Source organism: Protopterus annectens, chromosome 3.part1 (assembly GCF_019279795.1).
Source record: "Protopterus annectens isolate FY-2018-M chromosome 3.part1, PAN1.0, whole genome shotgun sequence".
NCBI classification, from domain to species: domain Eukaryota; kingdom Metazoa; phylum Chordata; order Ceratodontiformes; family Protopteridae; genus Protopterus; species Protopterus annectens.
The window spans coordinates 1501813311-1501835599 of NC_056732.1; the positions used below are offsets into that span (position 1 = coordinate 1501813311).

At 46.3% G+C, this 22289-nt stretch overlaps 1 protein-coding gene across 1 annotated transcript in view; it reads left to right on the forward strand.

Moving 5' to 3' along the window:
* Positions 1-22289, forward strand: part of ABCF2 (ATP binding cassette subfamily F member 2) — a 1573086-nt gene that overhangs the window by 1037289 nt on the left and 513508 nt on the right. The gene's annotated exons all lie outside the window — the stretch shown is intronic.

Here is a 22289-nt window from a genome sequence, read left to right on the forward strand (position 1 = left end):
TAAATTGTGAATGTGCAGAAAACAAAGAAATGCAGGATTTATTGCATGCAGCTGAACAAGTTGGAAAGCATACTTTGCAATGTGGATGTTCTTCATTCCACATTGCTGCAGTCCTAACCATTGGGTAGTCCGCTGTCCCAGTCGGCCCGAATACCAAAGTATATGGCTGACGTCGGTCAAGGCGCATTAGTCTGACGTCAGGACGTCAGGGTACTAATGCGCATGACCGACGTCATATCCTCAGTCTTTTTTGCCGCATGGTCCGATGCAGAAGCAGTTTTGCGAGTGCAGGTTGGCGTTCTGAAATTTTCTGAAGTCGGAGTTTCAGACCGAATCAAAGTTGGCTAAGTACCCCGTTGGGGAATATTTTGGTTTTTTCTTGCCTCAGTATTTAACCGGATGTCAGAAAAAGTGAATAACTGTATTTCTTGTGGGAAACAGATACCTCATAGGGATTACCATACCTTGTGTATACCTTGTTTAGGGCCTGAGCACGACGCTGTTGGATGCCTCTTGTGCTAGATTTAACAAACGCACTATTAAGAGAAGGTTAGACTGTGCCAGGTTAGTTTTGGGAAGCGTTGTAATTATAACATGCCGTTGGATGCTCCGGCGCCCGCTTAGATCAAAAGCGCAAGGACAAAGCAGCAAAGCCTAGAGTGGAAGAACCGACGGTCCCGGACGTCGGTTCTTTAGAAGGCTCAGTGGGCGGAGGTTCTGCCAGGAGTTTCTTTGGAGTCTCAGGAGAGACTTTACTGTTACAGGATGTGTCCTCTCAGGAGGTAGGCCAGGCTGAAGGGGCTTCTCAGGTGGCTGTTCTTCCCTCTCTTCCTAAGGTGGTTAGAGCCTCCCCTTCTGTTTCCAAGGCTTCTGTTGTGATTGCCTGAGCTTGCAGCAAACAAGATCTGGGAAGGGCAGTGCAGCATGGGATACTTCTTAGCCACGAGCCAGTTGAAGACTTTGAGCTAGAGTATGGCCGAGTTGGAGCCAAGGTTCTGCTCCAAACCCACGGTAAGAATGTGAGGCGAGATGGACTACATACATGAGAGCGTTATGGTGAGTACATAATGTCTTGTTTGGTACTGATTTTTAAGAATAAGGGTGTGCAGAGCTGTAGTAACTACAGAGGGATTAAATTGATCATTCACAGCATGAAGTTATGGGAAAGAGTAGTGGAAGCTAGGTTAAGAAGGGACGTGATGATTAGTGATCAGCAGTATGGTTTCATGCCGGGAAAGAGCACTACAGATGCAGTGTTTGTTCAGAGAGTTTTGTGAGAAGTACAGAGAAGGTCAGAAGGAGTTGCATTGTGTTTTGTAGACTTAGAGAAAGCATATGACAGGTGCCTAGAGAGGTTGTGGTATTGTATGGTGAGGTGTCAGAAGTATGTAAGAGTGGTACATGATATGCGAGGGTAAGCGTTACAGTGGTGAGGGTGGTGGGAAGTGGCCGGATCGTTTAAGGTGGAGTGGGATTACATCAAGGATCAGCTCTGAGCCCTTTATTTGCCGTGGTGGACAGGTTGACAGACTAGATCAGACAGGAGTCCTCATGGACTATGATGTTTGTGAAGACATTGTGATCTATAGTGAGGGAACAGGTGGAGGAGATCCTAGAGATGGAGATATGCTGTAGAAGAGGAATGAAGGTCAGCAGGGCTAAGACAGAATATTTGTGTGTGAATGAGGAGGAGAGGAATGGTGAGGATGCAAGGGGTAGAGGTGGTGAAGGTGGAGGAGTTTAAATACTTGGGATCACTAGTTCAAAGTAATGGTGAGTGAAAGAGAGGTGAAGAAGTACAGGCAGAATGGAGTGGGTGGAGAAGTGTCATGAGTGATTTGTGACAGACGAAAACCAGTAAGAGTGAAAGGGAAGGTCTACAAGAGGGTATTGAGACTAGCCATGTTATATGGGTTGTGACAGTGGCTTTGACAAAAAGACAGGAATTAGGTCTGGATGTGGCAGAGTTAAAGATGTTAAGATTTGCACTGGGTGTGATGAGGGTGTACAGGATTAGGAATAAGTATATTAGAGGGTCAGCCCAGGTTGGAAGGTTTGGAGACTAAGCCAGAGAGGCAAGTTTATGTTGGTTTGGACATGTGCTGAGGAGGGATGCTGAGTATATTGGGAAAAGATGCTAAGGATAAAGCTGCCAGGTAACAGGAAAGAGGAAGGCCTAAGATAAGGTTAATGGATGTGGTGAGAGAGGACATGCAGGTGGTTGGTGTGACAGAGCAAGATGCAGACGACAGGAAGAAATGGAAACAGATGATTCGCTGTGGCGACTTTAGCGGAACAGCCAAAAGAAGATGATGCATCAGAAGGTTCATAGTCGGTTATAAGAATTTGTTGTTCATATGCTAGATGACAGTACAATTTGTGGTGACTGAGTGAACATTGATTGAGATAGTAGATTTGGATGCATCATACTGTGTTTTATAGCTTCCTGTTCGATTTAAGACTTGCTGAGCATAAAGTGCATAGCAGACTATTCCTAAATAGGACCCTAAGCAATTAGGTGAGGATTAACTAGAGAAGTTAGAAACAAAGGCTGGGGAGAAGGGTGAAAAATGAATTAGTAAAATTTTAGATATTAAGTGAATATCTTATTGACTTATGTATGATGATGAGAGAGCCATCCACATTGCAGCAAGGTGGGTTATGTGAAATTGGACATTATGTATTTTACTTGAATGCGGGGGCAGTCCGTCAAAGAACTCGAGGGTAGGAAAAGGTTTCTAGAATCTGCCCCAAAGGTTCTCTGATGCTAAAACTTCTCCGTTTGCTTTGGAGTGGGATCCCATCCAGATCCTACCTCTTACTGTACCCCAACTTGCCAGATCAGGTTTTTTATTTTTCTAGAACTGTCACTTCCAAGAATTTGGTCCCTGCTCCCCCCCTTGACTGGCCAGGGTACCGATCTTCCAGACTACTCCTTGGCTTCTAGGTCCATATAGTCTTGTAGGAATTTAAAATGAAATTAGATGATGGTCTTTCTAAAGGCTGCAATCCATTTGAGGTCGTCGTCCCCTCCGCCAAGAGGGTAAGAGTCTACCCTTCCACTCGTATTGTTTGTCTTTCTCTGGTCTGCTTGTTAGAACCAGCGCCATTGTATTTGAGTGCTAGCTGCTTGGTCTCCCTTCTTGGGTTGTCAACTCCAGTTTCTTTGACGCACTCTACTCCTGCTTTGGATCTTTGTGTGTCCAGGATCTGAGGGGGTCTCTGTCAAGACACCAGGATTAGATTACTCGACCTGCTTCTGAGCCATGACTTGTCAGCTCAGCACCAGCCTCCGTATCTGATCTGACCTTGGCTGTGACACTGAGCACTTCCGTTATGGATTTTGGATCCAAGGAGGTCCTCTTCATAATTGACACTTGTCGTCATTCAGACTTCCTAGATGTTCATATTTTCTCCAAATTATTTGGAAGCGAGTAGCCCTATCCTATGCAGTCTTCTAGCTAATAGTTTGAACTAACTTTGCAGTTTTAAACTTTCTTACCCAATAGTCAATTCAAATTCTGCCAGTAATTAACTGTCGACATGAGTAATCAAAAAAATTCTGGAAAAAGGTGATTTATGACCAATTGCTGAGCTATATGATGATTGACAGGTGAAATGAATTCAGTTCACAGAAATCACCCATATTTTTCACTAATGTGAACCATGGGGTTTTCTGAAACCAAGCGCCATGGAAGAAAGCATCTGAAAATGCAGCATCATAAACTCTCTACTTTATTCAAATAGAATATGTCTGAAAAGTTTAGTGTGTTAAATTAAAAATAACTATTTTGTCCCTCCTTACTCTAAAATTCTTCAGGCACACTTTTTATACAATATCAGTCTTGGTTTTGTCATTCAAAACTTGTATCTTATAAGATGTTCTTCGTGTTTCACTGTTGCAGTCATTACATTTGGGTAATCCTGCTGGCAGGTTGCCCTCAGTCGGCCTGGAATTCCAAAGTCTTAGGTCCTAAATTAAGCTGTCGCCCCTTCCCTGACGTCAGGTCGTCAGGGGTATAAAAGACGCAGCCGCTGCCATTTTCTTCAGTCTTTCTTGCCGCGTGGTGCCCGAAGCAGTTCGCAAGTGCGGTCGCCGACTCCTGAGATTTTCGTGTTCGAGTTTCAGATCCGAAGTTTTTATTAAAAGCTAAGTACCCCATTGGGGAAACTTTTTTCTTGCTCCAGACCGATGTCAGAAAAAGTTAATTGTATTTCTTGTGAAAAGCAAATACCTCATAAGGACTTTCATTCTTAGTATTCCTTGCCTAGGCCATGACCACGAAGTTTCAAGTCATCTGTTTTGTGCTAGATTTAACCAACGCACTATTAAGCGTCTGTACGATTTTGCATTAAGCTATTTTGAAACAGATTAATTATACAATGTCATCTGATAGCCATCCGACTACCGGAGTTCACAAAAAGCGAAAAGAAAGACACGCAACCGAGGTCCAAAACCGACTAAGCTTCTCCTAAGCCAGTCGTCGGTTCTCAGTGAGGCACTTTTGCAGCTTCTGGCCCCGCTACTTTAGAGTCGAGGTCGCTACCGACTCCCACGGAGTCAGTCAGGTCGCTGGAAACTCAAGGTATTGGAGCCTCGAGACTATTCCCTCAGATGGGTCCGGAGCCTGCTGAGCAGGCATCGGCTTCTGAGGGTGTATTCAGGCATTAAACAATTATACATTAAACCGACTTCAGCTTCAAAGGCAAACACCAAAGCACCTTTAAAGGCAAAGAAACAAGTTCACCAGCCACATGGACAGGCCTCCATGCCCAAAAAACTGATGCTCAAAATGACTGACTACTTAATTACCTTGATCAGGGGTTCCCATTCCCCTCCTGGTAAGAGGCCTAGGCAAGAGACAGACTATGAATCTTCAGATCAGGTTTCCATTTCCTCTGATCAGGAATATTCTCTTCCCCCCCATGAGGATTCTGATGCTGAAGAATCTATTCCTTCAGCTTCTCCTCCTCCCGAGGACTATTCCTTTGGGGAAACCTTGCATACCATGAGGGAGCATTTCCACTGGGAGAGCCAAAATTTTTCAGAATCTAAGAGTAGGCTCAGGGACTTCCTTCTACTACCTCAACACAGGCCTCTAGCTATTCCACCTGTTAGACATTGTGGATGATGTGTTTAAGTGGGAGGATGGCATAATGGTTAAGGTGTTTACCTGGCAAACGCAAGGTGCAGGGTTTGATTCTCACGTGGGGTAACTGGCTAGGCTTAAAATGGCCCACAAGGGGCAATTAGCCTAGTACTAACCTATGAACTGAGTCTAGTCTGACCTGACTCCTTACCTCCGGCTCCTCTTAAGCCTGACAGATACTACAGGGTTCCTGACTCATAAATTCCTTTTCAAAAACCCAGCTGCAGACCCAGAAACTATTTCTCAGGGTCCCAAAGGGGTTAAGGCTTCCACTGCAAAAAACCGTACCCCCTCTGACAGAGATTCTAGGGCACTGGATAGATGGGGGGGGGGGAGATTTACACATTTGCTACCTTGGCTATAAGAGTCTTAAACTGCCAGTTTCATATGCTCAAATATCAGCAATATGTCATGACACTAAAACAGAAAATGTTGGTAAATTGTGAATGTGCAGAAAACAAAGAAATGCAGGATTTATTGCATGCAGCTGAACAAGTTGGAAAGCATACTTTGCAATGTGGTTTTGATTCTCTGGAGGCCTTCTGCAGGGCCGCTATTACAGGTTCTGTAATTAGGAGGCATGCTTGGTTAAAGGAACAAAATGTGCCTGATCATGTCAAAGCTAAATTATTAGATGCACCATTACAGCATGATACCTTGTTTGGTGTTGAGGCAGAAGAGGTGTTAAAGAAAATGGAGGACAAAGCTAAATCTATGCAAACGGTCAAAGATTTTTTACAAGTACAGCCACCTAGGTTTAGCAGACACTGGCCTACAAAGAACTGGTCCTTTCCAGTGTCAGACAGACCTCAAAGGGGCAGATCCAGATGCCCTAGAGGCAGAGCCCAGCCACAAGGTTCGTATAGGTCTAAGCAATGGGGTGCTTCTACCTTCAAAAGTGGAGAAGATGAATCACAACCATACAAGAAACAGTCCCAATGACTTTCCCCTGTCTGTGCCAAGCACTTATCTACTGGCAGCACCCGTAGGGGAAAATATAGCACTTTTTTCTCAAAATTGGCACATTATAACCCAGGACAAATGGGTTCTAGACATAGTGTCACAAGGCTACAAGTTTCACTTCCATACCCTGCCAAGGGCAACCGGTTGGCCAGACCCGCCAAAAAATCAATGGGCAGAGGCTCAAAAACAAGTCTCATCCCTCATGGACATGGGGGCTATTCAACAGGTGCCACAGCAAGAGCAGGGACAAGGATTTTACTCAAGACTGTTCTTGGTACCCAGAAAGGACAAAGCATGGAGATCAGTACTGGACCTATCTATTCTAAACACTTTCCTGGATATACCAAAATTCAAGATGTTGACCTTGCAGCAGCTTCTGTCCTTGCTGGGCAAAAGGCTTGGCTCGTGACTTTAGACCTTAAAGAGGCATTGCCAATTCTCTGCACTGCCTTTTGGCTTATCTTCTGCGCCCAGGGTCTTCACAAAGTGCCTGGCACCAGTAATTGCTTTCTGCAGACAGTGGAATACAAATATATCCTTACTTGGACGACTGCCTCATTCAAGCAGAGAACAAGGACATTCTACTACAGCATCTGGCGTTTGTGGACTTTTAACATGCCTAGGGTACACAGTCAACGAAAATAAATCAAAACTAGTACCCTCTCAAGAGATAATATTCCTGAGTGCAAGCTTAAATACAACTGCCCAGATGGCTTATCTCATGCCAAACAAACAAAGGCAACTGACTACCGATTTCAAGGAAATGGCAACAAAGGGCCAGTTATCTGCAAGAAAAATTCTGCAGGCTTTGGGCTTCATGGCATCCTACTAATTCCATATGCAAGACTGCATATGAGGAAACTTCAATGGTACCTAAAAAGTGTCTGGACACACATTGCCACAGCCTGGAAACAAGGATTACTCTCATTCCCTGCCTGCAACAGGAGTTTCGATGGTGGGCAAAGGCTTGTCACCAAAACAAGGGACAGCCATTCTCACTACCCCCAGCCAGGCAGAGCCTAACGACGGATGCATCAGATTATGTCTGGGGGGCCCACATGGCAGGAAGAGGCATTCAGGGCACCTGGTCCACAAATCAAATGCATCTACATATCAATCAAAAAGAGATGTTAGCTGTTCAAAATGCCCTGACAGCCTTCAAGGACCTAATTCATCCGGGACAACTACTGATAGACCGACAATACCATGGTCGTGTGGTACATAAACAAGCAGGGGGGGCACGCATTATTTCCCCCTTTGCAGACTAGCCATGGCTTTATGGGACACAGCACTGACTTACCAAGTTCATCTGCAGGCACAGTTCCTGCCAAGAAAGGACAGTACTCTGGCAGTCTAACTAAGCAGAAACCTCATAGATCCCCACAAGTGGCATCTGGATCCACAAGTCTTCAGCATGATAAAGAAATGGGGACGTCCGGACATAGATCTGTTTGCCTCCACTCACAACTATCAACTAAAAAGATTCTGCACAAGGACTTACCACAGACAAGCATGGAAAGTGGACGCCTTATCTTTCAACTGGAAAAACCTATCAGTTTATGCCTTTCCTCCACTGCCTCTCTTCCCCAAAGTACTCCTAAAGGTGAGACAGGAGAAACCAAAAATGATTCTGATTGCCCCAGACTGGTCCCGCCAGTACTGGTATCCGATCTTAAGGAACTTGTCTCAATGCCCAGCCTGGACCTTACCTCAAATACCTCTACTGTCCCAACAAAACAGATTCTGCACAGCCAACTCAGGACTCTAAACGTGGCAGCATGGCGGATAATGTAGCCATACAAAGCACTCCTGTCAGTAAAGTGATGGATGTTATTTTGGAAGCCAAAAGGCCTAGTACTAGAAAATCCTATGCTGGAAAGGAAGAGATTTTGTGCTTAGAACCAAGTTCAAGGAACTGACACAGCTGTACCAAATATTCCTCTGATTTTGCAATACTTAACTGAGATGCTGGGCAAAGGCCTATCTTTTTCATCAATTAAAATTCATGCCTCTGCCATTTCGGCTCATTACAATACAGAGCCACCACTCTTTTGTCATCCTTTATTATGGCAGTACCTCAGAGGAGCCAAAAATTTGAGGCCTCCAAGGAGATCGCCAATACCTGCATGGGACCTTAATTATGTCTTGGAAAAACTCACCCTACCTCCTTTTGAGCCAGCTGCTACTGCAGATATAAAGTTCTTCTCTTGGAAAATAGCTCTGCTCCTAGCAATAACTTCTGTAAGACGAGTGTCAGAGCTACAGGCTCTCATGGCTGTGGATCCTTTTATCCAGACAGGGTCTCTCTGAGAACAAACCCTACATTTATGCCTAAGGTGGTGTACAGTGTAGCCCTTAACCGAACTATTCATTTGCCAACTTTTTATCCAAATCCACAGAGCAGGGGGGAGAAAATTCTGCATTCTTTGGATGCACACAGACCACTTAGATTCTGTTTGGACAAAACTAAAGATGTTAAGTTGTCTATCTCGCCTTCATTCTTGCTGGATGGGTTCGGAGCCGACCTCGGCTCCGACTCGGCCACTCTAAAAGCTCGAGAGTTGGTTCCACCGGCTCGAGGCTCCCCTTATATCCCACAATGCTAGGCGTGTATTACCTCAGATCTCGTTTGCCGCTACACCGATCGAGGTGTTTGGTTTCTACCGGCTTCAGGTGAGTTATTGTAGAGTAAATTATAGTCTACTTAAACCCCTTTAATTTAATTTATTATTGCTATTTCCCCTAGCTTAGTGGATTTAGACCCGTTTTTCTTCTGTTATCCACCCTTTTTTCCACAAAGAACTTATAAGTTCTTCCCTCTGGCCTTCGGGCCTTTCCATCCCCTTAGTGGAGTGTATGTGTTTTTGTTAGGGATCTAAAAACTTGTGATAGTATACATTTTTAGTTATAATTTTTTGTGTTAAACTTGTGTAAAGTGTAATCAGTGTGTTTGACTGTGTGTGTGGTTACACTTTTCCTCGACAATGTCTAAGGGCTCAAAGGTCTCAGGTTTCAAGAAGTGTGACTCGTGCTGTCAGAAAATGTCTCTGACAGACGGTCACACTTCTTGTGTGTACTGCCTGGGACCTTTACACCTGCAGGACTCTTGTGCTGTATGCCATGGCTTCAGTCCAAGAGTCCTGCAGGAAAGAAAAAACAAACTCATTCTAAGAGGTTTGCTTAAGCCTGAGGGTTCCCTTACTGCTACTTCGGGTAAACCCTCCAAGGCTTCTAAGTCCTCGACTCCAGCTTCTGAGTCGAGGCCTAAGGCTTCGAAACCTACTGCTACATCGGCTCCGGCTGGAGCCGATGAGTCTCTAACTACAGCTTCTGTGGTTCCCTCGGCTCCGACTGGAACCGAGGTATTGGAAATTCCTGGGTCGGCTCCGATCAGACCATCGGAGCCGACATCTAGAAAGAGGTCTAGGTCACCATCCCTTGGCTCCGTTCATTCGGCTCCAGCATCTCCCTTGCTGTCTGAACGGAGCCATAGATCTCACTCCTCTAGATCATCGAGGCTTTCGGATCATGACCTTCAGAGGGTAGTGAGTCGACTTCTAAAGTCCGAGGCACTGGCCCAAATGCTTCAGAGCCCGACTCATCAGTCGATGCTTCAACCTATTCCTCAAAATATTCCTCCTCTGACTCCTTTGAGCTCGGAGCCGGGGCGTCTCGGAACCGAGACTGTGGTAGTGTCGGAACCGATACAGTTGTCTTCGGTTCCGTCGTCGGCTCCGATTTCTTCCTTTGAAGAATCTCGGCGCCGGACTTCCCTCGTCGGCTCCGAGGGGTGAGTGGCATCGGACCCTTGTCCGACCCCGCTCTCCCTCTCGGTGCTTCGGCGCTGGTGAGTTCGGCTCCGACATCGGCCTCGGAACCATCACTGTCTGTGCCGAGGGAGGTTCTCAGCTTCTCGGAGCGGGGACCTCTGGCTCTGCCTGACAAGGGTGCATTCGAGGTCATGCGGAGTGTGTTGGAACCTGGTTCAACTCCACAGTCGGCTCCGTCCGCCCCTCCTCTTGATTGCCTCAGGTTATGTCTACTCTCCCTCATCCCAGACCGCAGAGAGCCAGCTCCTCAAGAATCCCTGTGGGATTTCATCCTCTTCCGAGGCCTCTCCTGAATTGGCAGGGGAGCCCCCTAGGAAGAGAAAGTGTAAGAGGAAACACATAGACTCACCTCAGTCTGTCACCTCTGACACAGATTTAGAGGATTCCGAGGGATCCCCCCGTTCCCCTTCTGAAGATGTCTCTTTTGCAGACATTCTAGAGATCCTAAAACAGAGGGGAAATTGGCCAGCCCTTAACCCTTCGGAGGATGAATCTGTGTATCTTGAGGCGTTTGGCTCTCGCCCTTCCACCTCCTGGGTGTCCCCCCCTTTGACCCCCTCATGCAGGTGGTAGCAAAAAAGGCTTGGACGGCTCCTGACTCAGTGGACCCCACCCCCAGGAGACCTTCAAAGTTTATAACAGCACCAACAGACAAGCAATTTCTGACCAAAGGAGTTACTGTGGATGCTATGGTGGTAGCTGCTGCCACTAAGAAGGAACTAGCTGATCCTTGGATAGGTGTCCATCCTCCTAACAAGGAGTCTAGGGGTATGGATAGGTAGGGGAAGCGGATGTTTTCGTCAGCGACCTTTGCTATCGTTAAGCTGAACTACCTATGCCATTTCACTCGTCTTCAAAGAGACTTGATCAAGGAAGTGAGTGAGATGTTGAAGGATCCTACAGCTGCGGGTTTTCAGGACAAGATGAACGCTCAGCTGGCTACCCTAAATTCTATAGCCAACTCCTCCATGCCTCCTTTCATATGCGGCTGATGGGCGAGCAGAGCCGCAGGGACAGGTGTCGCTTTTACCGGCATGCCTGGATGCGACTATGCAATTTTGCGGACCCCTTTAAGCGTCTTTCACTAATTCCCCGTTTGATGGATCATCTCTCTTTGGTCCTCAAGTGAAAGAAACCTTGACTAGGTGCGAGACGGATGGCAAAACTTTCTGCCGTCTGAGTCCGTTTTTCTACTCCTTCTAGACCTTACCCCAAAGGCCAGAAAAGTGGAAAAATGTGGTTCCGCAAACAATCTCAAGGGAATTTGCCTGGCCTTTGAGAGTCGGTTCCCCTCCAGAGGCAGAGGAGGGAACAATAATGGTAGACGTTGCCCCAGAGGCAGGGGGGGTCCGCAGAACCAGGGCAATCGAGAAACCTTTTCCGATAAGCCCTTCCAGCATCCCTGAGGTGTTGCCCGACTGTCCACCTTTGGAGGCAGTCGGGGGAAGATTGTCACTGTACCCAGAAGCCTGGCGATCCCTAACTCAAGACAACTGGGTACAGTCCATCATTTCCGAAAGCTGTTCCATTCCGTTCTTTCGTATTCCAAATCAATCAAAAAAATCCCTTCCAGATGTTCCACCCGCTCAAAGGGATCAAGCAGCGTTGGAAATTTCAAAGTTGCTTGCGAAAAGAGCCATTCAGCCAGTGCCAGCAGACCAGCAAGGATCCGGAATCTACTCCAAATTCTTTTTGGTTCCAAAGAAAACAGGGGACCGGAGGCCCATCTTGGATCTCAGTATCTTGAACAAGTCGGTCAAGAAAACAAGGTTTCGGATGGTCACGCTACAATCCATCCTACCCCTATTGGGAAAGGAAAACTGGATGTGCTCTATAGACCTCCAGGATGCGTACTATCATATAAAAATGAACAGACGCTCCAGGAGATTTCTCCGCTTCCGGCTGGGAGCCAGGCACTTTCAATTCAGAGCCCTGCCCTTTGGTCTCACCACTGCCCCCCGGGTGTTTACCAAATGCATGGCAGTGGTATCTTCTCACCTGAGACGTCAAGGATTCCAGGTGTTTCCATGTTTGGACGACTGGCTCCTCACAGCTCCTACCAAGCATCTTCTTCTAATGGCCAGAGACTACACCTTTCGCATTTGTCAAAAGTTAGGCATATCAATAAATTGCGAAAAGTCTGTTTTGTCGCCTTGTCGTGCTATTACCTTTATAGGCACAAATCTAGACACAGTCAACATGTCTGCGAGACTAACAGATCAAAGAATAGCAGACATAGGCAAAATGGTCTCCCTTCTCTTCCACAGCAACAGAGTCAAAGCCAGGTTAGTTCTGAAAGTACTGGGGATTATGGCGGCTGCTATCCCTCTACTTCTATTAGCCAGATTCCACATGAGAATCCTTCAATGGATGCTCTTCACTCAATGGTCATACCAGCAACTTCCGATGTCCCACACCATTATGATTACGCAAGCATGCAAGAATCATCTTCTTTGGTGGATGTCTTCCCCTCAGCTCTCCCTGGGAAGATCCTTTGTTCCTTCCCCTCCGGTTGCTACTCTGACAATGGACGCCTCCCTGATCGGGTGGGGGGGGGGCATTATCAGGGCAGAACTGTCCAGGGCATATGGCAACCAGACGAATGCCACTTGCATATAAATGTTCTAGAGATGAGAGCAGTGCTTTTAGCGTTGCAAGCCCTTCAAGACCCTCTTCCCTTGGGGACGATAGCAATCCAGACGGACAATGTCTGTAGTGTGGTATATCAACAAACAAGGCGGAACCAGGTCCTATCCCCTATGTCGAGAAGCTCTCAGACTGTGGCAATGGGCAATTTCTTCTCAGCGGTTTCTGATAGCAACGCACATCCCCGGGAAGTCCAATCAAATCGCGGACAAGTTGAGCAGAGCTATCCTCATGCCTCACGAGTGGTCTCTGAAAGATTCTATTGTGGAGAAAATTTTTCTCAAGTGGGGTCAGCCTTGCTGCGACCTTTTTGCTACTCCCCAAAACAGCAAGTGCAGAGATTATTTCACCCTATTCCCGTTACCAGGCCAGCCCAGCAGAGACGCTCTAGTCCAAGTTTGGCCCCGGGGACTTCTGAATGCATTCCCTCCCTTCCCACTAATCTCTCAAGTGATACAGAAAGCTATCGCTCAGAAGGCCTCATTGATCCTCATTGCTCCTTACTGGCCTCGACAGGTTTGGTTCCCCTTTCTACATCAATTTCTGTTGGAGCAACCCTGGCATCTGGACCTAGTTCCAGATCTTTTGATCCATCAGTCGGGTCAGTTTCATCGCTCCTAACATCATTGAACCTCACTGCTTGGTTCCTCCAGTTCCTACCTTAGCCAGGCTTCCTCAAATATCTCACACTGTTCGAGATATTTTAATAGCTTCCATAAATCTTCCACTCGAAGATTTATCTTAGTAAATGGAAACGTTTTGCCTATTGGGCTCAAGGAAGGGACTTAGAGCCTTTCACTGCTCCCATCCAAATAGTTCTTGATTTTCTAGCTGAACTCTTTCACGCAGGTTCATCTCCTTCTACTCTCAAAGTCCAATTGGCAGCTATATCTAACTTTCATGTGGGCATTTCAGATTCTGCCATCATGTCTCACAAGCTTTGCAAAGCCTTTTTGAAGGAGTTTTCTACTCATACCTCCTATAAGAAATCCTCCTCCTTCTTGGGACCTTAATTTAGTTCTCATTTCTTTGATTCTTCCCCCTTTCGAACCTGCAGCTTCCTGTTCATTAAAATTGCTATCATGGAAGACTCTCTTTCTGGTAGCTGTTACTTCAGCTAGAAGGGTTTCAGAACTTCATGCACTCAGCTGTCAACCACCATATCTGTTGTTCCATAAAGACAGGGTATCCTTACGAACCAACCCGTCTTTTTTACCTAAAGTAGCCTCTGCGTCTAACCTAAATCAAAGCATTGACCTCCCTGTGTTTTTTCCAGAATATTCTAACAGGTCTGAACAAAAATTGCATTGGCTAGATGTTCATAGTCAGTTAAGGTACTATTTGGATAGGACCAAACAATTCAGAAAAACTGACCAGTTGTTTGTCTCTTATGCAGAAGGCAGAAAGGGACTTTGTTTCCAAGGTATCACTATCCAGATGGCTAACATCTCTGATTTCCCTTGTTTATGAAATTAGACACCAAAAGCTGCCTAACAAACCTAAGGCCACTCCACCAGAGCTTTGGCTACTTCTATAGCCTTCCAAGACAGACTGCCTATTGACACCATTTGTGCAGCGGCTACTTGGGCTACTCCTCACACTTTCATTTCACATTATAAGTTGGATTTAGCTTCTAGACATAGAGCTAACTTTGGTACCACTGTTCTCAAGAGTCTGTTCCGATAGGCCACCCGGGACAAGGTGCTAGGGACGCGGTCCCATCCAGCAAGAATGAAGGCGAGATAGACAACTTAACATATAGAAGTTATGTTCTTACCATAACGTTCCATGTTAGTTGTCTTCTTCTCGCCTTCTTTCTTGCGTCCCACCCTCCTTCCCCCTGGCCTGAACAGAGCTAGAGGAGTTTGATTGTGACCTCTCTTTCTACCACCTCTATTGCTATAGGTATATGCTCTGCTGTGCATATTTTCCTGGATCAGGCTTCAGGTTGCCTTTCCTCTCCCTTTTTTTTTTTTATAGAGGTGGATTCTCTCTTTCCAGTATTTATGGTTTTATTATTAGCTGGGCCTAGCTCACAAACGAGATCTGAGGTAATACATGCCTAGCATTGTGGGATATAAGGGGAGCCTCGAGCCGGTGGAACCAACTCTCGAGCTTTTAGAGTGGCAGTCGGGCCGAGGTCGGCTCCGAACCCATCCAGCAAGAAAGAAGGCGAGAAGAAGACAACTAACATGGAACGTTATGGTAAGAACATAACTTCTATTTTTCAGAAATACAGAACAATTGCTAGTGGCATATGCTGCGGGATCACAAGGAAAGGCGATCTCCAAGCAGACTATTTTAAAGTGGATAGGTCATTGCATGGCAAGCCAGTGCCTAAGGGCATTAGGCCACATTCAACCAGAGCTGCAGCCACTTCTGCCTTTCTCAGGGGAGTACCAACCAAAGACACTACAGCAAGACCACCTGACAGGCTGAAGGCACCTGTATCTTAAACCTATCCTATGTATTTCACCTTTCCATTACCGGAACTTGTCATTTTGATGTTCTTTGTGTTTCACTGTTGCAGTCATTACAGTTGAGTTATCCTGCTGGCAGGCTACCCTCAGTCGGCCTGAATTCCAAAGTGTAGGTCCAGCGTCTGTTGCTGTCGCCTCTTCCCTGACGTCAGTACGCCAGGGGTATAAAAGATGCAGCCGACACCATTTTCTTCAATCTGTCTTGCCGCACGGTGCCCGAAGCGAAAGCAGTTCGCAAGTGCCGATCAGCCGACTCCTGAGATGTTCATCGTGTTACCCTGCTGCAGTCATCACACTTGGGTTATCCTGCCGTCAGGCTGTCCCGCAGTCGGCCCGAATTCCAAAGTCTTGGTCCGGCGTCGGATGCTGTCGCTTCTTCCCTGACATCAGTGCGCCAGGGGTATATGAGGCAACCAACGTCATTTTCCCCCGTCTTTCTTGCCGCGCGGTGCCCGAAGCAGAAGCAGTTCGCAAGTGACGGTTGGCCGACACCTGAGATTTTCGAATCGAGTTTCAGTCCGAAGTCTTCAAAGCTAAGTACCCCATTGGGGAACCTTTTCTTGCCTCAGTCCGATGTCAGAAAAAGTTAACAATTGCATTTCTTGTGGGAAGCAAATACCTCATAAGGGCTTCCATTCTTATTGTATACCTTGCCTAGGCCCAGACCATGACGTCACTAGTTGTCGGTTTTGTGCTCATTTCAATAAGTGAACTATAAAGCGATGCTTTGACTTCGCTTTACACTGTTTCAGTAGGAAATTTAATTACACTATGCCGTCGGAGCAACCGGCTACTGGCGTGCATAAAAAACGCAAAGATAAAGACAGGCAGCCTAGATCCAAGCCAGACTCCGAGGCCTCGATTGGGCCGGTCGCCGGTTCTCTGGTTTTCAGTGAGGCGCCTACGCAGCCCCTGGCTACCGCAGAATTGGAACCCCAGACCGCTTTGGATTCTCTAGCGGAGAGTTCTAGGCCGATGCAGCTTTTTACTGACGACATTGCAGAAGGAGAACCCGGCGCTCTAGAAACACCTTCGGTTTCAGAAGGTGCCTTCAGACCAACTACTCTCACCATAAAATCTTATGCTAAGCTTAAAACCCCTCTAAAACCTAAAAAGACTGCACCTCAGTCTCCAGCTCAAGGCCCCATGCCTAAGAAACAGATGCTTAAAATGGCTGAATATTTGATTTCTTTAATCAGTGGTTCCCAACCCCCTCCCAACAAAAGGCCTAGACAAGAGGAGGATTAATGCCACCTCTGGTCAAGTGGCTATTTCCTCAGGCTCCTCTGAGGAACAGGATTACTCCTTTCGCCCTTATGAAGATTCTGATGCTGAAGATTCTATTCCCTCAGCTTCTCCCCCTGAAGACTATTCCTTTGGGGAAACCTTACATACCATGAGGGAACATTTCCACTGGAAAGATCAGGACTACTCCGACTCAAAGAAAAGGCTCAGAGAGTTTCTTTTACTCCCCCAGCACAGACCACTTGCTATTCCTCCAGTTTTAGACATTGTTGATGTTTTCTTAGAATCTAGTCTAAATCCAGATTCTCTGCCTCCTGCTCCAGCCAAACCAGATAGATACTATAGAGTGCCTGACTCTCACAAATTTCTTCATAAAAGCCCTGTTGCTGATCCAGAGACAATCTCCCAGGGTCCCAAAGGGGCTAAGGCTTCTATGGCTAAAAATCCTGTACCCTCTGAAAGGGACTCCAGAGCACTAGATAGGTGGCAGAAGAAGGTTTACACCTCAGCTGCTCTAGCTATGAGAGCACTAAATTGTCAATTCCACATGCTTAAATACCAGCAATTCCTAATGTCTCAAATAAAACAAAAGATGAGCACACACCCTCAACAGTCTGAATTCAAGGAAATGCAGGATAATGTTGCATGCAGCTAAGCAGATGGGCAAACATACTTTACAAAGTGGATTTGATTCTTTGGAAGTTTCCTGTAGAGCAGCTGTTACTGGGTCTGTTATACGTAGGCATGCTTGGTTAAAGGAACAAACTCTGCCTGATCATGTTAAAGCAAAGTTACTAGATGCACCCTTGCAGCACGATTTCCTATTTGGGGTTAAAGCAGAAGAGGTCTTAAAGAAAATGGAGGATAAGGCAAAATCTATGCAGACGGTCAAAAATGTCTTACAGGTACAGCCTTCACGCTTCAGCAGAAATGGCCTACTAAAAATTGGTCCTTTCCAGCTTCTGCCAGACCACAGAAGGGTAATTAAAGGCGCCCAAGGGGCAGAGGACAAGCACAAATCCCTTACAAATCTCGACAGTGGGGCACTGCAACACAGAAGGGAGGAGAAGACTGGCCCCAAACTACTAGAAGGCAAACACAATGACTTAAACCTCAAACTGCCAAGCAAAACTCTCTTGGCAGCTCCCTTGGGAGGAAAATTAGCACTTTTTACAGACAACTGGCGTATCGTCACAAAGGACAAATGGGTCCTAGACATTATCTCACAAGGATACAGATTCCATTTCCACACCTTGCCAAGGATAAAAGGAATGCCAAACCTGCCATAAAATCAATGGGCAGAGGCGCAAAAACAAATTACAGCTCTCAATGACATAAGAGCCATTCAACTGGTACCTACACAGGAGCAAGGCCAAGGATTTTACTCTAGGCTCTTTCTAGTCCCCAGAAAGAACCATGCTTGGAGACCCATTCTGGACCTATCAATTCTAAACACCTTCTTGCAAGTGCCCAAATTCAAGATGCTAACACTACAGCAGCTTCTTCCCATGTTGGGCAAGAAAGCATGGCTAGTAACGTTGGACCTCAAGGAAGCATACCTGCATGTCCCTATCAGACAAAATTGCAGAAGATACCTCCGTTTCATTGCAGGTTCAACCCATTACCAATTCTCTGCACTGCCCTTTGGCTTATCTACTGCACCCAGGGTCTTCACAAAATGCCTGGCACCAGTAATTGCATACTGCAGACAAAGAGGAATTCAAATATACCCATACCTGGACGACTGCCTCATCCAAGCAGAAAGCAAGGACATTCTCTTACAACATCTGGCTTTTGTAAAACACCTTCTAAGTTGCCAAGGGTACACGGTAAATGAAAAGAAATCAAAACTAGTGCCCTCACAAAATATCACATTCCTGGGTGCCTCCTTGAATACAACGGCCCAAATGGTTTATCTGACGCCAGACAAACAACTATAATTAACCCAATACTTCAAAACAATGGCAACAAAGACCCAACTCCCTGCAAGAAAAATTCTGCAGGCCTTGGGCTTCATGGCATCTTGCATTCTACTAATACCATTTGCAAAACTGCATATGAGGAAATTACAATGGTACCTAAAAAGCGTATGAACTCAACACAGCCACAGCTTGGACATAATGATGCATCTCATTCCCTGCCTTCAACAGGAGTTTCTATGGTGGTCACAGGCATGTCACCTCAACAAGGGTCAGCCTTTCACCTTACCCCCAGCCAGGCAAACTATGACAACAGATGCATCGGACTATGCCTGGCACATGGCAGGACGATGCGTTCAAGGCGTATGGACTGCAGATCAAAGGAATCTGCACATCAATCAAAAAGAAATGCTAGCTGTACAGAATGCCTTGACAGCCTTCAAGGACCTCTTACATCCAGGACAGCTTCCAATAAGGACAGACAACACCACAGTAATGTGGTACATAAGCAAGGGGGCACACACTCCTACCCCCTATGCAGGCAAGCAATGACCTTGTGGAACACAGCACTGGCTTACCAAGTTCAATTACAAGCTCAATTCCTGCCAGGAAAAAAGAACACATTGGCAGACCTAGGCAGAAACATCATGGATCCCCACGAGTGGAAGCTGGATCCACAAGTATTTGCAATGATAGCCCAAAGATGGGGGCACCCAGACATAGACCTGTTTGCCAGCCCCCAAAACTATCAGCTAACAAAATTTTGTACTAGGACGTTTCACCATCAAGCTTGGAAAGTGGACGCACTCTTTCAGTTGGAAAAAGCTTGACAGTATATGCCTTCCCTTCATTACCCCTTCTCACAAAGCTGCTGCTGAAAGTCAGGATGGAGAGACCCCGAATGATGCTCATTGCCCCAGACTGGCCACGCCAGCACTGGTACCCACTATTAAGGAATATGGCCCAGGGCCCACCATGGATTTTACCACAAATTACTCATCTGATCACACAGCAAGACAGTCAGATTCTACACAACCAGCTCAAAACTTTAAATCTGGCTGCATGGCAAATCACCTAAGCAACCAGCCAGCTCCTCTTTCACAAGCTGTTATGGAAGTTATTCTGGAAGCCAGGAGTTCCAGCACCAGGAAAGCCTACTCAGACAAATGGAAAAGGTTTTGCGCCTGGAACCAAGCTAAGGACCAAAATGCCCTTCAGCCAGACATACCTCGAATTCTGCAATATTTAACTGAGATGTTACACAAAGGGCTTTTTCATCTATTAAAATCCACGCCTCTGCTGTTTCAGCTCACTGCAACACTGATCCTCCCTTATTTTCACATCCACTTCTAAGGCAGTTTCTCGGAGGGGCCAAAAACATTAGGCCTCCCAGGAGAGCACCAACACCAACTTGGGACCTCAATTTTGTTCTGGAAAAACTTACGCTACCTCCTTTTGAACCAGCTTTCTCAGCTGACTTAAAGTTTTTATCATGGAAGACTGCCCTGCTGCTAGCAATTACTTCAGCCAGAAGAGTCTCAGAGCTTCAGGCAGTAATGGCAGTAGAGCCTTTCCTCATTTTTCATCTAGACAGTCTCTACGAACTAACCCCTCCTTTATGCCTAAGGTGGTATCCAGTGTGGCTCTCAATCAAACCATCCATCTTCCCACCTTCTTTCCAAATCCACAGAACAAAGGAGAACGACTCCTACACTCCTTGGACATTCACAGGCAGCTACGGTACTACTTTGATAAAACTAAGGTTTTCAGAAAATATGACAAGCTTTTCGTATCCTATGCTACAGCATCAGAAGGAAAGGCCATCTCAAAACAGACCATTTCCAAGTGGATAGGACATTGCATATGTTTTTGCTACACCCACCATGGAAAACCAGATGTTCATTGTGCATACAGCTGTAGTAATCGCATATGGGTTCTCTGCCGTCAGGCGGTCCCTCGGTAGGCCGAATTCCAAAGTCTAGGTCCGGCGTCGGTTGTCGCTTTCTTTCCTGACGTCAGTGAGGCAGGGGTATATAAGACACAGCCAACGCCATTTTCTTCAGTCTTTTTTGCTGCGCGGTGCCCGAAGCAGAAGCAGTTCGCAAGTGCCAGTCGGCCAGCTCCTGAATTTACGAAAAAATTGGAAACCGAAGTCTTCATTAAAGCTAAGTACCCCATTGGGGAAACTCTTCTTGCCTCAGACCGATGTCAGAAAAAGTTAACAATTGTATTTCTTGTGGGAAGCAAATACCGCATAAGGATTTCCATTCCCTTTGCATACCTTGTTTAGGCCCAGACCACGACGTCTCGGGCTGCCGCTTTTGCGTGACTTTCAATAAACGCACTATTAAGCGTCGGGCGGAGTTCGCCCAACACTTTTTTGGTACAGCCTTTGATTATAAAATGTCGTCGGAGACTCCAAACTACCGTTTTGACCAAAAACCGCAAGTACAAGGACCGACACGCGAGGTCCGCGGTCCCCACCGACACCACAACCGGCTACACGTGGTTCGGTTCTCAGCGAGACGCCTATGCAGTCCCTGACTACCGACGACACGTCTTTGGCGGTGTCTTCTGTAACCGAGACCGCAGGTTCCTCGACCCAGACCCAGACTATAACCACTGAAGCCACTGTGAGCGTTGAGCCTCCTGATGTGGACAGGTCCACTTCCACCCATGGTGTCTTTAGACCTTCATCTTCCTTTTCCATTAAGGCCTTTACTAAGTCCAAATCAGCCAGGCATCCCAAGAGGCCTGTTGCACAGGGCCCATCCCCAGGCCCCATGCCTAAAAAGCAGATGCTTAAAATGGCTGAAGATTTAATTACTCTTATCAGGGGTTCCCAACCCCCTCCAGACAAGAGACCCAGAGTGGAGGAGGATTCTCCCTCTTCTGATCAGGGCTCCATTTTTCCAGAACATTCTGATGTAGAGGAACACTCTTACTCCCCATTTGAAGACTCTGACGCAGAGCAGTCCATTCCTTCAGTATCTCCTCCTGAGGATTATTCTTTTGGGGAAACCTTGCACACCTTGAGGGAACACTTCCATTGGGAAGGCCAAGACTTTTCTGATTCCAAGAAAAGACTTAGGGAATTTCTTTTGTTACCTCAACACAGACCTCTGGCGATACCTCCTGTCTTGGACGTACTTGATGTTTACTCGGAGGCTTGCCTTAATCCGGATTCACTGCCTCCTGCCCCAGTCAAGCCTGATAGGTACTACAGGGTTCCTAACTCTCACCAATTTCTTTACAAAAGCCATCATACTGACCCTGAAACCATTTCTCAAGGCCCCAAGGGAATGAAGGCCTCTACTGCTAAGAATCCACTACCTTCAGAAAGAGAGTCAAGATCCTTAGAAAGGTGGGGAAAAAAGGTATATACCTCGGCCACCCTAGCTATGAGGGCCTTAAATTGTCAGTTTCATATTCTTAAATATCAGCAGTTTTTGTTATCACAATTAAGAAATAAAATGTCTCAACCTGAACAATCAGATTTGAAGGAGTTTCAGGATATGATGCATAGTGCAGAGCAAGTGGCTAAACACACTTTACAATGTGGCTATGATGCCCTAGAGGCCTCAAGTAGAGTTGCTGTTACAGGATCAGTCATTCGTAGACATGCATGGCTTAGGGAACAAATCTTGCCTGATCATGTGAAAGCTAAACTATTAGATGCTCCTTTACAAAAGGATGTGCTATTTGGTACTAATGCTGAGGAGATGCTACGGAAAATGGAAGAAAAAGCCAAATCTATGCAAACAGTCAAAGCTTTTCTACAGGTTCAACCACCACGTTTTAGCAGAAATTGGCCTTCTAAAAACTGGTCCTTTCCAGCCACGGACAAGCCCCAAAGAGGTAGATACAGGCGCACAAGGGGCAGAGGGCAATCACAAGGATCATATAGAGGCAGGCAATGGCAATCTCCAGCACCAAGAGGTGGTGAGGATAGTGCACAACAATACAGGAAACAAACCCAATGACTTCCTCCTTTCCATGCCAAGCAAATACCAGCTGGCAGCACCCTTGGGAGGAAAGCTGGCATTATTTACAAGA